Genomic DNA, 23,733 nt, shown 5'->3' on the forward strand with positions numbered 1-23,733 from the left:
GCAGAAATACACCCGGAGCGCTTGCCAAACACTGCCGAGGGGCGATCCCGCTTAGAAAAATTTTCTTCTAATTTAAAAACCTTATTTCTAAAATTTTGATGTTGCTTTGCCCGGGGTGCGAACCATTATGTAGCTCATTGAGAATGTCAGGAATCTTTTCCTGGGAAAAACTATCAGGTTCCTTTTACATTGACCATCTTTACTCGCCCATACTCGATGCAAACAACCGGTTATCAACTCTAAACTGTTTCACTGCGCCCAGCATAACATGTGACAAATCTGTATCTTCTAGCTGACACTTCGTAAGTTGATCCTTGTCCCATTCATTCTTACATGTTATAGTCATATATATAATGTCTTCTTTATCCTCGGCCTTTGAACAGTGCTTGCTTTCCAAACTACATTTTCTTCGTGACATTGCATCAGGATTTCCATGGGTACTACACAGTGCACCAGCTTTATCTTCCGCATTCCAGTTGTTCGCTGCTGAGGTCTTCTCAAACTGTAGCTTAAAGACCTGCAAAGGAACAGAACCGTAAAAGTATGGAGTTTTTACCTTCGTATTACTCGCTGAAGTAGCGGGCGATTAAGTTGCAATTCCTGTATACGACCTCTCAAAGCATCCACCTCTGCCTCGAATTTTTCTTCAAACTGCATTATTTTTTCGTCCATGCGCGCTTCGAGTTTTGAAAATATACGCGCCTCTTGTCCTTCTAGTTGTACTGCTATGCGTGTCTCTTGTTCTTTCAGTTGAGGTGCCATATATGTCTTCTGTTCTTCCAGCTGCGATGAAATTTGTGTTTCCTGTGCTTCAATCTTGGCTGTTATCTGTGTCGACATTTCTGAAATACGGGTTTCTTGTGCTTCAATCTGGGATGTTATACGGTTCTCCTGCGATTCCAGTTGGGATGCCACTGTCGTCGTTTTTGCAAATATTCCAGCCAATATCACGTTCAAGTCTGTGCTGCTGACTGCCTGCGATGTTTCGTTTTTCTCTACAATTTGTGTTGTTGTCTCGTCCCCATCAGGATAAAAGACATCTTCGTCCATATTAATTACTTCCGTCTCCATAGCGTCTCGTAGCCGTGCTTGAAGTTCGATCTTATTGCCGGTTGTATTCAATCCACGGTTCTCCAACCCTTTTTCAGTTGCTGGATCCTTAATTTACTTAACTTTGCCATGTCCTTGTTGTCATCTGGAATTTATTCAACAATTCCTCTTCTGACACCAATTATAACGAATTTAGTGAAATTCCGCGTATTTACAAGCCTCTGCTTATGTTCGTATCGCTAAGCTGTTGAATAAAACACTCCAATATTTTGTATTACGAAATGGTCTTTATTAGAGTACTTTGAAAGTACTTCGCAATTAAAATTCACTTCGCAACTGATAGCGTGTTCAAAACTGATTACGGATTACTGATTACGGACTACTCAGCTTCTGCTGCTTTTATACTCTCTGCCCAAATGTCTAGACGTTTCTTCTTCTAGAATCCTCTACCCGGTCACCAGCCATACGCGCGTATATTTGCAGTGTGTAACCATATGCGTTTGGATACGTGAGCGAAGTAGTAGCTGATGATGACATGCATTTGTGAGTGTCTCTCTGGTTCTTGCATGTATGTGTGTACATGATGATTAATGTGATTATGTAACTTGCTTAAATGTTGTGGTGCCTTTATTTAATAACCGTAGAGATGGTAATATTCATCTCAATATATATAGTATATATATATATATATTTTGCAATTTCAGCCCCATTTTAACAGCTAGAAACTTCAAATTTCACCAAATGCTTAAATGTATAGCATATATTGTTGTCTAAAAAATCATAGAGATCGGTGGTATATATAGTATATATCTCATACAACCGATTGTTCAGATAAGAAACTTTTCGCAATTTCTGCCCCATTTTAACAGCTAGAGACTTCAAATTTCACCAAATGCATACGTATATAGCATATATTGTTGTCTGAAAAAATCATAGAGATCGGTGGTATATACATTATATACCCCATATAAACTGTCATTTTTGCCCCTTTTTTACGGCTAGAAGCTTCAAATTTCATCAAATACTTACGTTTACGTCATATATTGTTGAAATACGTGATTCGTAGTCATAGTTTTTACATGCAGACCACAAAAAACGTGAAACTTTGCATCCTCACACGAAGTACCGACCTATTTTTTATTTTATATTTATCTTAAAAATCGTTTAGGTATGTATGTATTTCTTATCTTATAGTATAAGACTTATACATCCGATTATTTGGAGATTATGTACGAACGGGATAAGATTATTGTTCAGCCCCGTTCATGAAAGGTATGAAGTCTTCGGCACAGCCGAAGACAGTCCTGTCCTTACTTGTTTAGAAGCTAAAATTGCAAAGAAAAGAGGCTTCATCAATCAAGCCGAACTTGTACATATATTCACCAATGTTATTATTGAACCACTTTTAATTTACTGTCCTACAAAAACTTTAAATACAGCAAACAAGGCAATGCGATCATTTTAAAATGTTCGGATAGAACACCTGGAAGTACAATGTTAAAACATAAATAAATGTAAGGCGCGATAACCTCCGAAGAGATTTTAGGCCGAGCTTCTCTTCCAATTTGCGTCGTGCTCCTTTTTAATTTTTCCTGCAAATTGGCGGGGCAGGACCTACTTGTTTTATATCGACTCCGAACGGCATCTGCAAGGCAGATGAGTTTTCACTGAGAGCTGTTCATGGCAGAAATACACTCGGAGTGCTTGCGAAACACTGCCGAGGGGCAAACCCGCTTATAAAAAAATTCTTCTAATTGGAAAAACTTGTTTCTAAAATTTTGATGGTGCTTTTCCCGGGGCGTGAACCGCGGATCTTTGGTGTGGATGGCGGAGCACGCTACCATCACACCACGGCGGCCGCCAAGTACAATGTTAAATATGCTAAATTGGCTTGGTATAAAACAGTCAATCAGTTATTTTACATTGAAATTTATTCATCATGTGAAATAGCGAATACTTCCAAAGTATCTAGGCAACAAAATTCATTTTAATCATGAGATTCACAACTATGACACTAGAAGCAGCCAAAATATAATATAAGACTGCCAAGAGTAAGGACTGAGTTCGCTAAGAAGACTTTAAAATATATAAGTTATAAAATGTATAATGAATTACCAAATGAGATAAAAGGCTGTGAAAATATTAATAAGTTTAAAGAAAAATTATTTTTATACTGTAAATTATTAAATTTGTAATGAACTTTTCTTTTTTTTTATTTAAACTAAGTCTTAAAGCCCATTAATAAATACACAAAAAAAAAATATATATATATATGGAAATACTCCAAATTTGCAAAAAAATTTTTCTAATAATTATAAACAAATAGCGCATTATTTTTTAACAAAAGTAGGCCTATGCACTGCGGCTGATCCATACGAATCGATTTATATATGTAACTTTTATATAGTTTTAAGTATGGTAATTATGCGAAACAGCCTGGCTTAGCCGAACTCCATAGCGCTGGACTATGAGGCAGAGCTGTTTGGGAATGGCATCAACGCCGGTTCGCCTCATAGTAGGGCGGCAGGATGTCGGCGACCAAGAACAGCCAACCCCCTAATCCAGGGTGTTATGCGGACCGTGCCTATTGGACGATTTGCAGCCAGGGGATAAATTCGGCTGTATTCGGACGGCGCCTTCCCTATACCGGGCCACCTCAGGAAGTACTGATGGCCTTACCACAGTAAGCGGCGCTGCTGTGGCGGAGAGTTCTTTCCCCGTATGTAATACTGGACCGCTGAGCCCGCCTTGTCGGGAAGGTGGTCGTATGACCAAGATGAACGACTCATTATTTAATTGTAATATGGAATATGATAAGGGGAGGACTGAGTCGCAAGCCAAGGGCGACAAATACGCATTAAGAGATGCGTCGGACTCGGGGAGCGAGAGTAGTGCTGATTCAATGAACTCCGTGTTGGAAAGCATACTGTAACGTAGCGTTACAATAATATAACCCCCACTGCACCTATTTTCTTACTTGCGCCTGAAACTATGCCTATATAATATAGTCATCAACCAACAGCTGATGGCAGGCAGTTACAGCAACAAGGCAACCATCATATGACGATCGGCAGTAAATGGCAATATACAGAAGTGCCAAAGTAGCGGTGCATTTCTTAAGTGCTTTATAACGCAGGCCGTATAAAAGGACTGAATTTGCCATCAGAAATTCAGTCCTCGCTGGTGAGCCAGCGGGAGTGGATGTCTTCTTAAAGACATAATTTCCACTCCGGCTAGCTAGCTGAGTGGAAGGGGCGCTGTCATGGTGCGGTTCACCTTCACCAGGCCTGGACGACAGGAGTGGTGTCTTCGGACTACTACTAGAGGGAGAAATCAATAGGTGCGTCCCCACGTATTGATTACTCCCTCTGGTGGGGGAAGTAATTCAATAATATAGTGCATATATTAGAAGATGTATGTTGCTTACTGAGAATTTTAATTCTGGCCCTGGCATATAAGGAGTATTTTCTAGGAGTCTTCTTAGACATTTATGGGACTTTCAACAATGTTTCTAAATGGCCGACCATGGATAATTGCATTGAAGTACATTTAGACTTCACCAGATGGATCAGCTGCACATTAAATTGCGGGAAGATTATCACCCTGATCTGGGGCAGCGGGGAATCCATGATACATAATTGAATGGTGCGTGAATATCACTCTTTTTCTGATCACAACTATCTGGCACAGCAATTTTAAAAACGACAATTGGCGCACTTATAGTGAAGAGCTTCGAAAGAGACTCAAAGGAGCTATGGTTCATATTCCCCAGAACTCTGCACAGCAGGATAGTATGATTCAATTATATACAAAAGCATGCTGGGAGGCTCTTGATAAGGACTGCCCTACGAAGAAATCTAGGTGACGGAGACGGTGTCTGATGGATCCAGGCTCAGTAAGGTGCTCTATGGTGCTCTAAATGTGTCCTGGGATGCCTGCAAGGATTATGGGTAAAGTTAAATGGACTACAATATCGTTGAAGCGCTTCAAACCACCAGGCCCTAATACAGCTCCAGCAAACAATCCAGCTGAGTTCTCTGTGGTTGTATAACATCTTCAAAGGAGTTTTTGCTCTTCACTATATTCCACGCGGTTGGAACGATTCAAAGGTCACCTTTATACCAAAAGCTGGAAGGACTTGTCACGTGATCCCCGATGACTTCAGTCCATTTTTCTGACATCCTTCCAGATGAAGACACTCGAGAAGTTAATGGACTCTGCACTAAGGGAATCCTTGGAGGGAAAGTTATCGACATCCCAGCATGCGTATATGAAAAGGAAGTCCACAGAGCCGGCCTTGCATACAGTTGTCTCCCAAATCGAGAAATCTCAGGGGTACAAGGACTTCACACTCATAGCTTTTCTCGAAATTGAAGGAACTTTCAACAACGTTAAGCCCTCTGCGATAACTGATGCACTCATCGACTTGGGGCCGATTCAGACTAGTGAAACTTGTTCAGCAGTTACTGCTGCGAAGAGAGCTTCATGCCGGCGTGGCATGTTCAACGGTGGTCAGGTCTATGGGTTGCCACACGTATTGAGCTCTTAGTTCTTCTTGAGAAAGACGGATGCAGCAAGTTGATCGCATAGGCAGATTACCTTGTGCTGTTAGCTAGCGGGAAGTTTCCGCAGACACTATGCGATCTAATGCAAGCTAAGCTGAGACTTGTGAAGAACTGAACCAAGAGTAAAGGTCTATCGGTCAATTCAGCCAAAACTGAACTGGTTCTGTTCACTAGGAAATTTAAGATTGCTGCGTTTCACCTGCCGGTTCTAGCAGGTACGACCCTGACGCTGAGGGACTCTGCCAAATACATAGGATTAATTTTGTATAGGAAACTATTCTGGAGGGAAAACGCTCAGGAGCGTGTGAAAAAAGCAAAGGTGGCACTGTACAGCTGTAGGGGAGCTGTCCGCGAGGATGGGGACTATCACCGGATATTACCCTGTGGCTCTACACTGCAGTGTTTAGACCAATCCTCTTATATGGGGCATTGGTCTGGGGGACGAAATCTACGGGTATTCCAGAAGGTAAAAAGAACTGCCCTAGTCTGCGTGGGGGAGCCCGGCGGACCACCCCTGCGAAGGCGCTGGATACTCTTTTTAATGTGTTGCCAATAGATTTAATGACCAAGAAATGTGCAGCCTTTTCTGCTCTATGGCTGCGAAAGTAATCCGACTGGAGAGACAATATGGATGGTCTGCAGCCATCCTTAAGTATCTGGATTCGCCTTCGTCGGACTATTGCGCTCCGACTGTATTTTTTGATATGAAGTACGAGGTTGTTATCCCGGATAGGGATTATTGGTTCATGAAGCCGCCGGACCTGAGCTATAGGCTGCAGATATGTATATACTGACGGATCGAAACTGGATAAAAACTTGGGTAGCGGGGTTTTTGCACCTCAGCTGGGGTGGAATCTATAATTTAGCCTAACCGATCATTGCAGCGTATTTCAGGCGGATGTCGTTGATCACCTGAGGAACGCTGTTCGCGGCTGCAATAAAATTTGTATTTCCTCTGACAGCCAAGCTGCACTAAAAGCGCTTGGATCGGTCACATTTAGGTTCAGGGCAGTAGAGAAGTGCCTCAAATCTCTTAACGAGATCGCTGTGCAAACTTCCCTCAGTCTGGTAAGGGTGCCTGGACACTCCGATATACCGGGCAATGAGATGGCTGACGAACTTGTAAGAGGGGGCACATCCATTCCGCTTTCGTCGACCAGGAAGGGATTGAGCATGCCGCTCGCTACCTGTAAGCTCACTGTTTAGGCCCAATGCCTAACTTTTATCTGATTGCCGGCGCCCCTCCCTAACGTTTTAATAATATTTCCAGCCACCCACCCTCACGCCGCATTTGTGTGCATGCATGCACATACGCATGCACGTGTGTGTGCGGGTTGTCAGCACCCATGCACGTATATGTGGGGGTTGTTGTGTGTGTGGCTTTTTTCCCCTCCTTAATACCAGAGGACTTTTTCGCGGCTTAGCGGTTGTCCTCAATGGGATAACCGGTCTCTTTCTCGATTGACCGCCAACCAGCACACATCGCAAGGATCACCGTCGTCACTTAAAACACCAAGGTAATATTGTAACCACAGTGTATATTTTCCTTCACTCTAAATTAAATATTATATTATAACGAGGAAATTCCTCTTTGTGTTCTTATTTATTTCTTTTGAGCGCACCATCCACTCCAAGATCGACCCTTGTGCGCCTACCCACTGCCGGTTTACGACGCACTCAGGCCGCACATTGTTCCTCCTCACCAGGAACTAAAAGCGCCTCTTTATATATACAGTCCACAACACAGCACATTTTGCCTACAAAAAATTTATTTGCCACAGCAGATCACAGCAGCCAAAAATTGACAAGGAAGAAGTTGGAGTTTTTATATTGTACATAGGTGACCAGAGCCACAGCGTATTCGCCAACCACATCACAGCACAATCAAATTTTCTTACGACAAACTAAGAAGTAAGTGTTATATTTCTTGCCACTTTTTTTTGAGTGTTGTTTTTTTTGCAAAATAAAGAAGAAACCCGTGTAGTGCGCGAAAAAAAAAAATTTAAATCAAGAAAAAAAAAAGTGAAAACAGTGAAGTGATTTAGTGAGCACCAATTTATTTTCTATTTTAGAAGGTTAAATCACTCGGTTTGTTAGCCTTTATTTCAGTCCTTGTGATTATCTGGTCTATCCCCCCACCAGTGGTAAGGTTTTCCAGACACAACACAAGGAAGAGGGTAACCTAACCTCACTTTCCGCTAAATATGTTTTTGTTGTTTTTTTTTGTATTTCACAAACACGAAATTAAGTTCAATTTAATTAATTAATCCGTTGCTCACTTCACTTTTTTAAACACTTTTTACACTTTTTTTGGCGCTTGTTTTGCAATATCGCACGCATTTTTTTCACTTTCACCAAAATACACCCATTATTTGTGGAGGTGGCGAGTGGTCCCCTTTTTTGTTGTTGCCGCTCAGACAAATAGTCCATAAAATAAACCCTTTTCGTTGTCGCTACCAAGACAAAAAGTCTGCAATAAACAAAATAAATAATAAACTCGAAGTTCAATAGTTTTTATTTAGGGCTGGGCAGGCATATTAACTCAGAAGAGTTCCATTTTTCTAATCGGAAATTTTCTCGTTAATAAACGTAAATAAAACAATGGAAACCTACATCCGTTTAGCAGAATCAATCGCAGAGTTTGATAAAGATTACAGGTTTATTCCGGAGAGCGACCATAGCAAACACACCCTTGCAATACAGCAGGAAGAGTTGCGGCTCTTGTGGAAGAAGGCAAAGTCTGCATTTGATTCGCTATTGGGATCTGATGAGGTGTCAGCGGATGACGTTATGGCGATCAGAAAGAAGCAAAAGGCAGCATACGCAATCTACGTGCGATGTTCAGCGTCTATATCTGCTGAGGCAGAAAAATACAAGAAGGATGAAAAGAACGTCAACCCTGAGCAAGAACCTCATGCGCATGAAATTCGCCTCCCTGCTTGCGACACGGAAGTTTTTAAAGGGGATTATCTGTCTTGGCCAACTTTTCGCGACCTGTTCACGGCAATATATATAAACAATTCTAGTTTGAAAGGGGTGGAAAAGTTATTCCATCTCAACAACAAAACGCAGGGCGAAGCAAAAGATATCGTAAAAAAATGCCCTCTCACAAATGAAGGTTTCGAGATGGCCTGGAAAAACTTGTGTGAAGATACGAAAACAAACGTATCTTAGTTAACACACAACTACAAATTTTATTTAACTTAAAAAAGGTAGAAAGTGAGTGTGGCAGTTCAATAAAAAAGCTGCAAAATGATATAAATAATTGTATTTCGTCCCTCAAATGCCACAAAATTGACACTTCCAATTGGGATGCAATCCTGACCTATCTATGCTCAACCAAGTTACCAGAGAGCACGCTGGCTCTTTGGGAGCAAAGTATAGACCATAAAATGGACATATCCAAGTGGGAGGATATGGATAAATTCCTGTCTAATCGGTTTCAGACACTTGAAACAGTGCCTGGTTTTACAGGGCATGCCACTTCGAAAGTGCAAAAACCAAACGCGTCGCGACAATCAACGGAAACCCCTACGAAAAGACTTGGTGCTTTTCAAACGAAAGTATCCAAGCAAACAATAAAATCAATTTGTAAAATGTGTAAATCCCCTGAACACAGATTACGCAACTGTTCACGCTTCTGCGACTTAACCCCAGTAGAAAGGATTAAATTTATAAAATCCACAAGTGGCTGCCTGAATTGCTTATCCCCAGGACACACCGTGACGAAGTGCACCAGTTCCTACAACTGTTCCAAATGCCACTCTCGTCACCACACGCTCCTGCATGCGGATACATCTCAGCACACGGCTGTACGCAATCCTTTCAAAGATGCGGATAATAGCCCAACAACTTCGGCACAGGCGCGACAATCTGCGAACCAGAATGTAAAATCCTGTCATGCCAATTCCAGCACAGGCGTGCTATTAGGAACTGCTCGCGTACACATTCGCCATAATGGTACCGACTTCTCCGCACGGGCATTAATTGATTCAAGGTCTGAATGTTCCTTTATAACTGAAAGACTGAAACGCAGAATCAATTCGCCAGCGAGAAAAATGCATGCCCAAGTTTCAGGCATCACAAATTCGGTGTCAGCTCAGGTGAAAGAAGCATCCAAAATTGAATTACGTTCACCAGTGGATGCCTGCTTCAGCCTGGCTACACCCGTTCTAGTCCTAGCCAAACTCACTGGGAATCTTCCATCCTGCCATATCAACGACATGACTATGCAGGCATTCCCAGACTTGGTTTTGGCAAACAAGAGGTTCTACATCAACGAAGACGTAGACCTCATACTTGGAGGAGACATATATCCCCAAATTATACTGAGTGGTCTGAAAAAGAATGTATTAAATACACTTTTGGCCCAAGAGACAGTGTTCGGTTGGATACTAACCGGTCGCATCGACGCATCGAGTCCAACGAAGAGCATCATGTCATTTTATAACGAGGTTGCATTGGACAACCAATTAAAAACTTTCTGGGAGATAGAAAATGTTCCCAAAAATAAAATGCTTAATGAAGAAGAAAGGTATTGTGAACAACTGTTTAAGGAAACGACAAAACGGGATGAAAATGGGAGGTATACAGTTTCGCTACCATTCAAGCAGGATTACCCTGAGAATATTAAATTAGGACCGTCCCTAAAGCGCGCATGTTCACAATTCTTCAGAAATGAGGGGCGATTACTGAAAAACCAAGAGTTAGGGAAAGAATATGTTCGGGTGTTATCTCAATACGAAACGCTTGGACATATGAGAAAAATCAAAAACAATATTCCATCCGAGGATTCCGATAGTTATTTCCTGCCCCACCACGCCGTTGTAAAAGCGGAAAGTACCACTACCAAAGTGCGCGTCGTCTTCAACGCGTCAAGTCCGACAGCAAATGGCATTAGTCTAAACGACATACTCCACCCAGGTCCAGTACTCCAAGCAGACTTGCCTATTTTAATTCTACGTTGGAGACTGTACCGATTTGTCTTTAATAGTGACATAGAAAAGATGTATAGGCAAATTTGGGTGACCGACAATCACGCCAAATTTCAAAGAATTGTCCATCGAACATCCCCCAACGAACCCATCAGTCTTTACGAACTGAAGACTGTCACCTTTGGTGTAAACTGCGCCCCTACCTCGCGATATGGTCACTTCTACAATTGGCTGATGATGTAGAAAATACGCACCCAACAGCATCGGGTATATTACGAGAAAGTATGTATGTCGACGACGTTTTATCTGGAGGACATACAATAGCGTCAACCATCAGAGCAAGAAACGAGATTCGCGAAACATTACACTCAGCTGGCTTTCCATTGCGCAAGTGGACATCAAATTGTGAGGAAATCCTCCAGGACATTCCCAAAACGGATCTGCTCAGCGAGGACTTCCTAGCGTTTGAAGAGGCTAGCTCGGTGAAGGCACTCGGAATACGATGGAACGCGCATTCAGACATGTTTTACTTCACCGCAGGAGCTTTAGAGAGTGGCGAGAACATCACCAAACGCGTAATCCTATCCGCTATAGCCAAACTTTTCGATCCTTTAGGCTGGCTTGCACCAGTGTTCATAGTGGCAAAAATACTAATGCAGCATATCTGGTTAGAGGGCACCGGGTGGGACGAACCTGTCTCCCCAACTACCTTAGAACGGTGGGAAAATTTCACCCAACACTATAACGAAATAGATAACATTAGGATACCGCGATGGGTAAATTTTACGCCCGAGGACGACATCGAAATACATGGTTTTTGCGATGCATCGGAAAAGGCATATGCAGCAGCTATATACATGCGCGTAAAAAGGGACGATACAATTTTCACAAATCTGTTGCTTGCCAAAACCCGAGTAGCCCCAGTGAAAACCATCTCGCTACCACGTTTAGAACTATGCGGCGCCGTGCTGCTCGCAGAAATGATGGAATCAATATTCCGAAACATTCATTTGGGGCCAGCAAAAGTTCACCTCTGGACAGATCCAACCATCGTACTCACATGGATAAGAAAGCCGCCCTGTTCCTGGTCAACCTTCGTCGCACACCGAATCACTAAGATTATCGACATGGTCGGTAGCAAGGACTGGCTTCACGTGGACTCGGAATCCAATCCAGCGGATCTAGGAAGCAGAGGACTACTTGCATCAGAGTTGGTCAACAATTCGTTGTGGTGGCAGGGACCTTCATGGCTGCAAGAAGACAATTCTCACTGGCCATCACAAGAGATCGAATACAAAACGTCCGTTGAGGAGAAGAGGGCACAAACATATGCCACGACAAGGGTAGATCATGTAGATATTCTCGACCGTTTTTCAAATTTACCCAGGGCTTTGAAGGTTCTATCCTATGTTAGGAGGTTTTATAAAAGAACTCACCCAAGAACAAAAGCCTCGTTCCACGAAAAAGCGTGTATAATCTCAGCCGATGAGATTAAGGCAACGACTCAAGCATAAATACGAGTCTGCCAGAAACAGTTTTACGGGACAGAATATTTAAAATTGAAAAATAGGGAAGCGACCGACCGAAAGAGTGAAATACTGTCACTCAACCCATATATCGACAAAGATGACATTAGTAGAACAGGGGGGCGTCTAGGGGCGTCAAAAGACATGTCATACAACGAGCGTCATCCGATCATCTTGCCGTACAATTGTAGGCTGTCTCGCCTTACAGTCATGATGGCTCATTATGACTCCCTTCATGGCGAGAACCAGCTCATGCTCCGTCTCATCCGAACCCAATACTGGATACCGAATGTCAAGACCATGATCAGAGCCGTCATCCACAATTGCAAAACCTGCATTATTCATCGAAAGCAGGCACAGTCCCAACTTATGGGTACCCTTCCCTGCGAACGGACTACTTTTACCCGCGCGTTCACCAATACCGGGGTAGACTTTGCGGGGCCTTTCGACATCAAAAGCTACCGCGGTAGAGGATGTCGACTGTCAAAAGGCTACGTATGCCTTTTTGTCTGTTTCTCCACTAAGGCCATTCACTTAGAGGCCACTAGTGACCTCAGCACCCCATGCTTTCTCGCAGCCTTCTCGCGTTTTATCGCGAGAAGAGGATGTCCGAAGAACATCTACTCCGACAATGGTACAAACTTTGTCGGAGCTTCCAGATCTCTACGATCGGAATTCAAAGCCTTCCTGGCAGAAAGCCGAAACAAAACAGTCTCCAGGTATAGCCATCAAGCATTAACTTGGCATTTTATTCCCGCTGGCGCTCCACATATGGGCGGCTTGTGGGAGGCGGGAGTGAAGAGCTTCAAAAGCCACTTCAAAAGGATCGCGTCTCCCCAGAAGTACACCATAGAGGAGTTCCAAACCCTTTTGTGCAGGATTGAGGCGTGCCTCAACTCGCGCCCTCTCAGTCCAGGGTCGAATGACCCAACGGACCTGGAACCACTAACCCCAGGACATTTCCTAACGGGCAGCCATCTTCTGGCGCCGCCAGAACCGGATGTGAACGAAAGCCCGGCCTCCATAATAAACAGATGGCAGAAGCTCAAGGCCCTCCATCAAACCTTCTGCCGTCGTTGGAAAACCGAATACCTTTCCGAACTTCAAAAACGAGTGAAGTGGAAACAGTCAAAGCAAAATCTTAAAGTGGATGATCTAGTTGTCATCAAAGAGGACAACTTATCTCCCAACGAATGGAGGTTAGGTAGAGTCATCAACGTACACCCCGGCGAAGATAACCGAGTACGTGTAGTCGACCTCATAACCGAGAAGGGTCAAGTCAGACGACCTTTGGTCAAACTGATCCTTCTTCCCACGGAGATAGATTGTGAGAGGACCAAGAGCCTCTCTTAACAATCCCCCCGTTCCTCCATATCCCGCCTTTCAAAAAATATCCCACAAATTCACTCGCTCACCCCGAGCGAGGACACCAGAAATCTCCCCACTCACTCGTTATTCCATAACGAGTATACCAGGAAAGCTTTTACGCAGACCCTCGGTCTGCCACAGAAAACCAAGGCACTCGGCCCATAATCTTTTAAATTTTTAATATTTCAAAACCAAGCGCTCGCCCACCGAGGCCAATCAACCACCCTAATGCAGATCTCCATCTGCCACAAAACACTTATTTTTAATTTTCAAAACCAACCCACAATTCACCCGCTCTCCCAGAGCGAGGACAGCAAATCAACCCAACTTCACCCGCTCACCCCGAGCGAGGATGACAGAACACCTACACACTCGGCCAAAGGCACGAGGCCAACAAAAATGTATCAATGTATGTATTGAAATAACTATTAAAAAATAGTTAAAATGGAAACCAACCGTTTCCTTCTTAACTATAAATACAATCAAATAAAAATCCATGCGCAACTACCCATAGAGGTTGCACCTAACGAATACGTGCCTCCTTTCGAAAAGGAGGTATCTTCTTTTCCAGCAAGTGCAAAAAAAATGAAATTCTGAGTTTTTTTTGTTCGTGCTGTTCTATTGTTCGTATAATCTTTTTTTTTCTTGTAATTGGGTACATTGAAGGCGAAAGCACCAAGCAAAACCGATGTTTCACTCGATTAGGCATTCAATAAAGCAATAAGGAGACAGTTGAGAATTTGTATTTTGTATCAAAGATTGAGTTCGATAGGGCTTTAATGTAGAAAACTTTGATAATTATTTCTTTAGCGCTCCGCGTGAAATTGGTATTATATTTGTAAAACAACATATTCATGCTTATATAAAACACAAACATTAAATTTTATATTAATAAAACTTTGTTTTAACAAATGCAATTAAAAGAAAAAGGGCATCAGATATACATACATAATTTGGTCAAAGTGTTCGTAGTGGTTTTTGGTTTGAGTATAAATAAAGTTTCAAAAACTGTATAAAGTGCAAAACAAACTCGCATAAAATCCCTATGTGATAACAGTAGGGGCATTGCGTCCAGTAAATTTCGGCAGCTGAGAAATTTCTAAAGCAATATCAATCAATGGTTTAAGCATTTCGCCAGCTAAACCAAGTACATTATCCTTCTCATAAGAGTCAATGTATAAACGTACAGTAGCCCCAGAACTGCCTGTGCCACTCAACCGGAATATAATGCGACTGCTATCCTCAAAAACAATACGTAAACCCTGCTTCGTAGCAACAGATCTGTCTACTGGATCAGTATAACTAAAATTGTCTGCAACCTTAACTTTATAAGTTTTGCCATCGCTTATAAAGCTCTTGCCTACAAATTCTGGATTTGTTATATTCTTCTCCATAGTTGAAATCATTTCATTACACGGTTCCAATTCACATTCCTCATAATCGTACCGTGTAAAATAGTTGCGCCCATAGGTGGCCCAATGAACTTTGAGGATATCTTCGATTCCTTTGCCGGTGTGCTGCATAACAGATAGCCAAGCAAAAACAGCCCAAATGCCATCCTTTTCGCGTATATGATTTGAACCGGAACCGAAACTCACTTCCCCACAGAAACATAAACGTCCTGCATCCATAAGATTACCAAAGTATTTCCAACCGGTAGGCACTTCAAACTCCTCTTTACCCAACTTTTTACCAACCAAATCAACCGCTGATGCATGGTATGGTATACATTCTAAATTATTTTCAATTACTGCCAATGAGTCGCTTGGTGTAACAAAGAATGCACGGTGACCAATTATCATGTTGCGGTCTCCATCGCTATCGAATGAAGAGCCAATACCATAATCACCCTGTGTTACAGCTTGTACTAAATCCTTGGCGTAGGTTAAATTCGGATCAGGATGTAGGCCTCCAAAATCAGGTAGTGGTGTTGTATGTACTACACAACTCTCTGCGGCACCCAAACAATTCAAAAAGATTTCACGTACATATGAACCTGTTACGCCGTTTAATGAGTCGATACGCATTTTAAACGGTTTTCCAGTAGTTCTGTCACTAACAAAATCACGCAGTTTTTCAAAATCGAAAATCTCTTTCATATGTGACACATAATTTGCCACTGAATCGATAACATCAACAACGAACGGCTTGCCATTCACTTCATATTTGTTTGTACCTATTTTATTAATTTCAATCTCTAAACCATTGACAATTTTGTACTCTTTAATTGCAGTTGATAGTTGGTAGATGTTATTGGTTACTGCATCTGGGGCGGGTCCACCATGTTCGCAATTGAATTTGATACCGAAATCATTTTCGGGACCACCAGGGTTATGAGATGCGGTGAGCACAATTCCACCGAGGGCCTTATACTGACGTATCAAACTTGAAACTGCCGGAGTAGACAGTATACCATTTTGCCCAACCAGTAATTTTGCAACTCCATTTGCAGCACACATACGTATAATAAGCTCTGCTGCTTACAATAGTAGCGCCCATCACCCACAACAACAAGTAGAGCTCCATTTAATGCTGCACCATTCGCATCCAAAATACATTGCACAAAGTTTTCAGTGTAATTTTGTTGCGTGAATACTTTTACCTTTTTGCGTAATCCACTGGTGCCGGGTTTCTGGCCCTAATATGGCTTTGTCGTGACTACAGTAATATTTTGCATTTTCGAAGAATTTACAATTCCATAATTTAATTAAAAGCAAAATGATTGTATGATAAAGATCTACTCACGTTCGCTATACTCAAATTCTGACAATTACCCATGAGTACAACGCCCATGCCACGCAAACTGGTACGGATGTTTTGCATCTGATTTAGATCCAACAGTGTCAGCGCCGACAATAAAACGTTTCGGATATTCATCAAAAGGTTCAACAACTTTCAGGAAATATTAAGCTTTCCAAGCAGCTTTGTTCTCCCTAACCATCGTGAATCAAGTAGTGTATTAGGGACTCGTATTTCGAATTGAAGAACAAAGCGCAAACGTGTGCAATCGACGGTGTTTTTGACCAAAACTCTATTTATGGATTTGAATTTCAAATAAGAACGAAAAAGGGACCCGTACTTGGCGAAACAAACAGCAAGCAGATCTATTATTAATACCTTCATATAATTTCGGCGTGTGTTCAATGAGTTAACAAATGTAATAAAGGAATTAGGTTTTTTATTCAAAATTTTTCAAAATCTGACGGTTTCGTTATCAAATTTTGTAAAATACACACAGAATGAACATTCCGTGGAATACGGAATGTTATGTCGACTCCAAAAATTTACGTTATGCGAAACCAGTTGAGCGGCACTCATTACAAATCTTTTCTAATTCCATGTCATTTTGAAATCCGTGCGAAGCAATAACAAATTGAAAACTTTGGGGCCCCTTATATTTGGGCCTGTAAAAGTAAAAGTCGGTGGTTTAATTTCATATCAGATTTCAAGGCAGCTATCCCCAAGAAAACGTCATCAAATCTAAACTGTTTTAAATGCAACGCAGTTTTGTAAAGCTTCATCAACCAACGCATTCCGACTTAAAAGGAATGCCCCAGCTATGCCATATGGTGGCCATAAATTAAATGGGCATTCACTGAGTGGTACATACCATTTACTAAATTTGTGTCTATGAGGAGCTGTCTGCAATACCAAACCATCGTATAGATCATCTTTTAGGCCTTCTGCAACATAAGTATTAGAGTTGGGTCTGGGATACAAATTTGGACTAACTAGAAATTTTAGCAAATTTTTCGCCGATACATAGTAATCATCGTCGCCAAAAAAAAAAAAAAAAAAAAAAAACTCACTATTGTCGCAGTAGTTGAAGGCCCAATGCATACCCATAATGGTTTTAATAGTAATGTTAAAGTAAACGTCCAAGAAGTCTATCTGCACTATGTCCTTTTCATCGGAAGATTCGTTAGCCACGATAAGTTGTATTGACAAATCATTGCTATACCCAAACAAAAATATCCGTCTGATTTGAACATCAGAGAACCGAGGTTCGTACCCCCAAGTACGGCGGCTGACATTGCGATGACCAAGATTTGCCAAAGCAGATTTTACTATTATTGTTAATTTGGGCGCCACCGAACCGAATTTGTCTGCAGCATTTATAAATGAATAGTTATAATCCACTGGCGTGCCTGCGGGATAATAGGAATATCAAACCTAATCTATCTCGTGCCAAATTCCAATATAATCCACGGCATACAAAGCTAATCCAATAATAATAATATTTTTCAAATAACTCGCGGAATGACATCCCATTTTACAGGGTAATAGAGATGGACGAGGGAACCCATATAAAAATAATATATATGGATAGTTATATATTAATGTTTAACCAATCTACAAATATACATACATACCTACATTCATACAGGACATAATGGCGCTGCATCTCGGTTGTCATTGGCCAGCTTTTAAAATTGAATTCCTCCTTGATGCGTTCAAGTGGATCAACGCTAGTAAATTTCAATGGCCCCTGTGGTGGTGGCCCCCCGCCGAGGGATGATGCACCGGTGCAGCATACATGTTGTAGTTTGCGGCCAAGGTCAGTTCTAAATTGGAGCTGTGAAGTTCTTAGGTTCGGTGTGCCTAATAAAATTATTGAAAGTCCAACACTATCCAGTTTGTAAACAGCTAGGCAGTAGGAAAGCAAAATTTGTTTGCCGGTTCTGATACCACTAGTGTAATTTGCTGTGCTTTTGTTTTTCAGTGTGCCTCATAAGCTAAGGAAATATTTTGTGCACAGGCGTACGCCACGCCGTAGTAAAAAATGAAATGAACGAACGGAAAATCACTGTATACATTTCCCGTTGTTTCAGTTCATAGGAATTTTACATTCCATGCACGGGTGTGTATGAATGTGCACAATGTGTTTGTCGTTGCTGCTGGTAAATATTTACCAGTGCACGGACCTTTTTAAAGGCAAAATGTTGGGAGACGGAAAATGGTAGTAGAAGTTTCGTGAAAACGATAACTGCGGTTTATATTGGTACCAAAAAAATTCCCAATTTATTGTAAAACAAACAAATCACATCCCAAAACGTCTACCTATCACAACAATTTTCCAAGGTACCAAAATTACTGCCGCCGAATAACCAAGTTCAGCATGTTATCGTTTACGTAAAACTTCTTATTGTCGTTCAAATTATGCAAAAAAAAAAAAAAACTGAGAAAATTAGCGCAGAAAATATTCGCGTACTCAGTCATTATACTTCTCTACTCAAAAATCTATTTCCTGTTTAAGTTCTTCACAAATTTTTCAAAATTTACTGATTTGGTCAGTATCGCCTCCTAATGTTAGTTGGGTGGGCTCTGCAATTCAATACTTTAAAATTATCGAAGTATACGTTTTCAGTGCGAAAATACTGAAATATTGGTAGATTCTTTGTTTTGGTAGCAGAAGTAGTAGAAAATGAAAAATGGGTCAAAAAGGTTGGTCAAACTACCAATGCGATAAATTTCGTGCACTGACTGCCCATATACTTATACCAACGTATGTACATATATATGCCGAGTTTTAAATGTACATTATATTAGGGATGCATAAAATGATGCAAACGGGTACCGAAGAACCCGTTTCCGAAAAATCGGTACCGGAGCCAAATACCCTTCGGGAACCGTGCCATTTGCTAAAGGCTATCAATTAAACAGGACTACAAGCGTACTTGGGGAAAGGTTGAATAAATAACCGAAAGGTAATACAAAAAGAGAAAAATGATACATTCTACAAATGATTCTCCTCATCCAAAACGAACATTTTTTAAGCCGGAGTCGTTGGTGCCGTATGTCGTGTCGCTGTATCCGGACCCCTAACGTAATCAGCTGTTTATCGTTACGACGGTAAACCAAACCCCAATTGGTTGGATACGATACGGTTACCGATAAAGCACCAATGTCTCCAGCTTTATTTTTTCTTTACATCGCATACAATTTTGCTGTCCAAACATTTTTTTTTGTGGCGGGCAGGGAAGTTGTTGGGTTTTAGCACCAACAACACAAATAACAGCGAATCAAAAGAACCCACGCTATACACTTTCTACCCGGTCCGGCACCAGAATGTGCGAACCGAAAAATCGTAAATGCTCATTTTCTGCAGCACTAGTGTGCCCGTGGCCAACTAAAACGCTACCGGGTGACACAAAATAAACAAAATAAGACACTAAAGACCCAGGCACATAACGTGCGGGGAAAGAGGCCATGCATATAATGCACGCCACATATGAATATTTTTTTTTATGCAGCGACAGATGTTTCCCCTTATGCGCGCGCTAATAAAATTTCCCAAATCCCCAATAATACAACTAGGGACCACTCGCCCCCGCATTTTCGAGAATGACTCGACCCAGTCAAACATATTGCATTTCTTTCAGAAAAATGGGTCGCTTTGCCGCTATGCAACGAAGCGCTGCCAAGAACGTCATGCGTTATACGTCGGAATGCCGCGCTTGTTTTAAGCAACATCCCATACGCCTGTGCCCCATCTTTCGGGCCAAAAAACCCGAGGAGCGTCTTTACTTAGCGATCCGCGGGAGCTGTTGTGGAAATTGCTTGGCTCTAGACCACCGCTCGAATGCGTGCCCAAGCCAAGGCCGATTTAAAAATGCGGCGAAAAACATCACACGATGCTTCACATCTCCTCGATTGATGAAGAGGAACAGCTACTCCACGAAGCCCGCTCCAAGCCATGGAGTGTACAAGTTGAGGAGGAGCTGGAATCACCCCGTGAGCGGATTGACGACTCCATATCGTTATATGCGTCAGATGCTGGAACGGAGACTGGGCCTCTTCGTCCAGCTCGAATGCACCGAACCGGAGCGGAGACTCGGTCTCTTCGCCCGAACACAACACCAGCAGCCAAATCGTTTAGACCGCTTTTGCAGCATGAAAGGAAGCGGCTCCAGCAAAACACATCTACAGTCCAGCGCCATGTTCGTGACGGCCGTGCGGAGACTCGGTCTCTTCGCCGGCAAACTAAGGACCCTCAACAAAGACAACCACCGCGCGATCGCAGAGCGGAGACAAGGCCTCTTCGCCTGCAACAAAGATATCACACCCATCATCAACCACGAGATCGCAGTCATGGATCCAACTCGCTGCAGCTCACTACCGTGTCCGCCTTCCGGCCAGGGCTCCTAGCCCCGCATTCAGCTGCCACCGCCACCATGATACCGACGGTAGCGATCACCCCCACCGCGGTCGTGAAAATAGAAGCAGGGGGGCGGCTACACCTCGTTCGCGCCTTAATCGACGGATGCTCCCCCACCACAGTGATTGCGGATGAGCTCGCCCAGGAGCTCCAACTTCCTACTAGCAACATTGGCGGGCAAGCAGGATGTCTGCTGCGTATCCGAGGAAGACACGGACAGAACAGAAGGATTGCGACCCATTCTGCGGTCGTAGCCAATTTTCGGCGCACGACACCCACAACCAGCATCGACAGTGCCATCGCAGACCCGTACGCACATCTTCGTCTGGCGGATCCGCAGTTCTACTCATCCGCCCCGATCCGCCTCGTCATAGGCACAGATGTATATGCCGAGATAATACTCCCAGGGATTCTGCCCACCACGTTTGGCCCTTTGTTAGCTCAGAGTACCATCTTCGGTTGGGTACTCTCGGGCACAGCGAAGGCCTAACAACAAAATGTTCGGTAACGACCGAAATACATGAATTTTTACACTTTTTATCCTTTTTATTTTATTGAATTTCTGTTGTACACAGTCGCAAGAGGTGTGCATTGTGAGTTCGTACAAGTGAAAAATCTTTCTATCCCTCCATTGCCATGCCTACGTGTCAAATCATAGCTGACAGGGAGAACGGCTGTCGCGAAGGGCCAGAGAATGGAAGAAAGGTTTCTTTTTCTTGTGTTCGCCGTTATTAAATTGAAGTGCCATGAATTGCACATTCGTTTCAAATCAGCTTTTCCTTTAAATTTGTATACAGAAAACATATTAATACTCACTCGCTGTTCACTATTGTGAACGTTTTATCGAAAATTCGCCACTTGTATGAATTCACAATGGAGGTGTGCGTTTTAAAAGCTTGTATCATTACAATAAGTTATTTTTTATTGAATTTTCTTCATGCAAAATTCACAAGCATAGAATTTCCAATGAATTTGTAATAAACGGCAAGAAATATGAACACGTATATCTTCTTACTTCTTTTCGCAATCCCTAGCTCTAGGCAAACCTGGCTCACGCCTTACACCATAACGGGAAAATTGGTGAATGACCGAGGCAGCAGCAACCAAGCTCCCACAATGCGCAAACCATTTTGCGTGCCGCCAAGCCGGCGGACTGTCCGGCATTATGTTAAGTTAGATATAATTAATTATAAGTTTTTTATTTTTTTTCTCTTCTTCACGGTCGGTGATCCTTGGCGGACTGTGATGTTGCGTACCGCAAGGGGGGCGCAAAGGGATTTTCCTTAGGGAAGCTTGTGAGAGATAGAGCAATGTGGAATCCTGCTACCACACCAAGCTTGTGTGGCCTAAATTGGATGCGAGATGCACAAGAAGTCTCCTTATTTTTGGAAGGGGGACATATCTCTGGTGGTGGGACTTATAACCGGCCACAATCGGGAAGAATGCACAACGGCTGGGTGCTCACTATAATTATTACTGTAGGAGCTGCAAAGACGAAGAGGAGATAGAAACAGTCAAGCATTTTCTGTGCGATTGTCCTGCGCTTTGGCGCAAGAGGAAGAAATCTCTGGCATCTCCCTTCTTTGGCGACCTTTGTGATCTGGCTAAGTTGGAACCTAAGGAATTCCTGACATTTGCTGAATCGACCTGTTACTTTATGTAGGGGAGAGATCTACGTGGTATCACAATGGGAACTTTTTGGGCCTAAGCGCACTGGTGCTCGCACCGGTGGCCACTTTAACCTAACCTAACCCCACAATGGGGATTATATGAGGCCACGAATTCTGTGGACAGGGGAACGCCGCAGGGTGGGATGCTATCACATCTACTGTAGACGCTGGTTATAAACCGACTGCTCAGGCGGTTCAATGAGGGACCCGTAAAACTTACAGTTTATTGAGATGACGTTGCAATTTTAAGTGCCTTCCAACGATTAGCTCTTTGATGGATTGGGGGTTCGGGAAATGCAGCTTGAGCGCAGAGCATGCGACCATAGTAGTATAGCATCATCAATTACAGGACGAACAGACGACTACCTGAATCCATATCTGCGATTCGCAGGAGCTCTTAAAGCTAAAATAAAGGTGTGTGGTTGGCGCAAGGATGCTCAAATGGCTGACGAGGCGATACACGTGTACACAGATGGTTCCAAGGTAGTGGAGTAGTGTCGCGGTATACTGTGCAGATCCGGAAATAAACAGATCCTACAAGATCACTGTCATGTTTTCTAAGCGGAAGTATTATCCGTGACCAAATCAGAAGAAACAAGCGGGAAAGGCGTTGGTTCAAGCGCGGGACTATAAAGTTTCGAAGATTATGTGTACGTCTTACAACCTTAGACACACAAAGTTGCTTCTATCATTAATAAGAGAGTACTATAGAATTATGACGAGTATTCTGACTGGGCACTGCCTTCTGGCATCACATTCCTTAAATAAGGCTTGGTCTGTGGGTGCAGATGTAGGAAGTGAGCGCTAGTGGAGGAAACGATCTGGCACTTTTTGTACTCGTGCCCTGCGCTTGCCAGGCTAATACTCCAGATATTAGGAGTGATACAGCTGTCAGATCTAGAACCAGCAAGTGGCATAAGTCCTATAGAACTTCTAGTATTTGCCAAGAGGACGGAGTTTTTTTATAACATAAGTCATGATTTTTTATAGAATTTTTCAAGTTGGTCATAAAATGAACTCCTGCTAAAACTACGGACTGATTCAATGTATATGAGGTCCTGATGGACCGGCCAGTTAAACCTAACCTAATCTTGTGTATGATATATTCATATTGGTACCAGGATTATCTTTGCATAGGTAAGGTTTACCGTTGGGTTGAGAAAGCTGTGAAGCTATACAAGAATGCATTGAGCATGCGACCATAGTAGTATAGCGTCATCAATTACAGGACGAACAGACGACTACCTGAATCCATATCTGCGATTCGCAGGGGCTCTTAAAGCTAAAATAAAGGTGTGTGGTTGGCGCAAGGATGCTCAAATGGCTGACGAGGCGATACACGTGTACACAGATGGTTCCAAGGTAGTGGAGTAGTGTCGCGGTTTACTGTGCAGATCCGGAAATAAACAGATCCTACAAGATCACTGTCATGTTTTCTAAGCGGAAGTATTATCCGTGACC

The 23,733-nt window shown here is 42.6% G+C and overlaps 1 protein-coding gene and 2 pseudogenes across 1 annotated transcript in view; 1 reads left to right on the forward strand and 2 right to left on the reverse strand.

Annotated features, from left to right (window-relative positions):
* Window positions 1–23,733, forward strand: part of LOC137234831 (uncharacterized) — a 708,540-nt gene that overhangs the window by 197,998 nt on the left and 486,809 nt on the right. The gene's annotated exons all lie outside the window — the stretch shown is intronic.
* Window positions 14,391–16,120, reverse strand: LOC137234248 (phosphoglucomutase-like; annotated as a pseudogene).
* Window positions 16,733–17,715, reverse strand: LOC137234392 (beta-1,3-galactosyltransferase brn-like; annotated as a pseudogene).

The sequence above is a fragment of the Eurosta solidaginis genome, chromosome X (assembly GCF_040869045.1).
Source record: "Eurosta solidaginis isolate ZX-2024a chromosome X, ASM4086904v1, whole genome shotgun sequence".
Classification (NCBI taxonomy): Eukaryota; Metazoa; Arthropoda; class Insecta; order Diptera; family Tephritidae; genus Eurosta; species Eurosta solidaginis.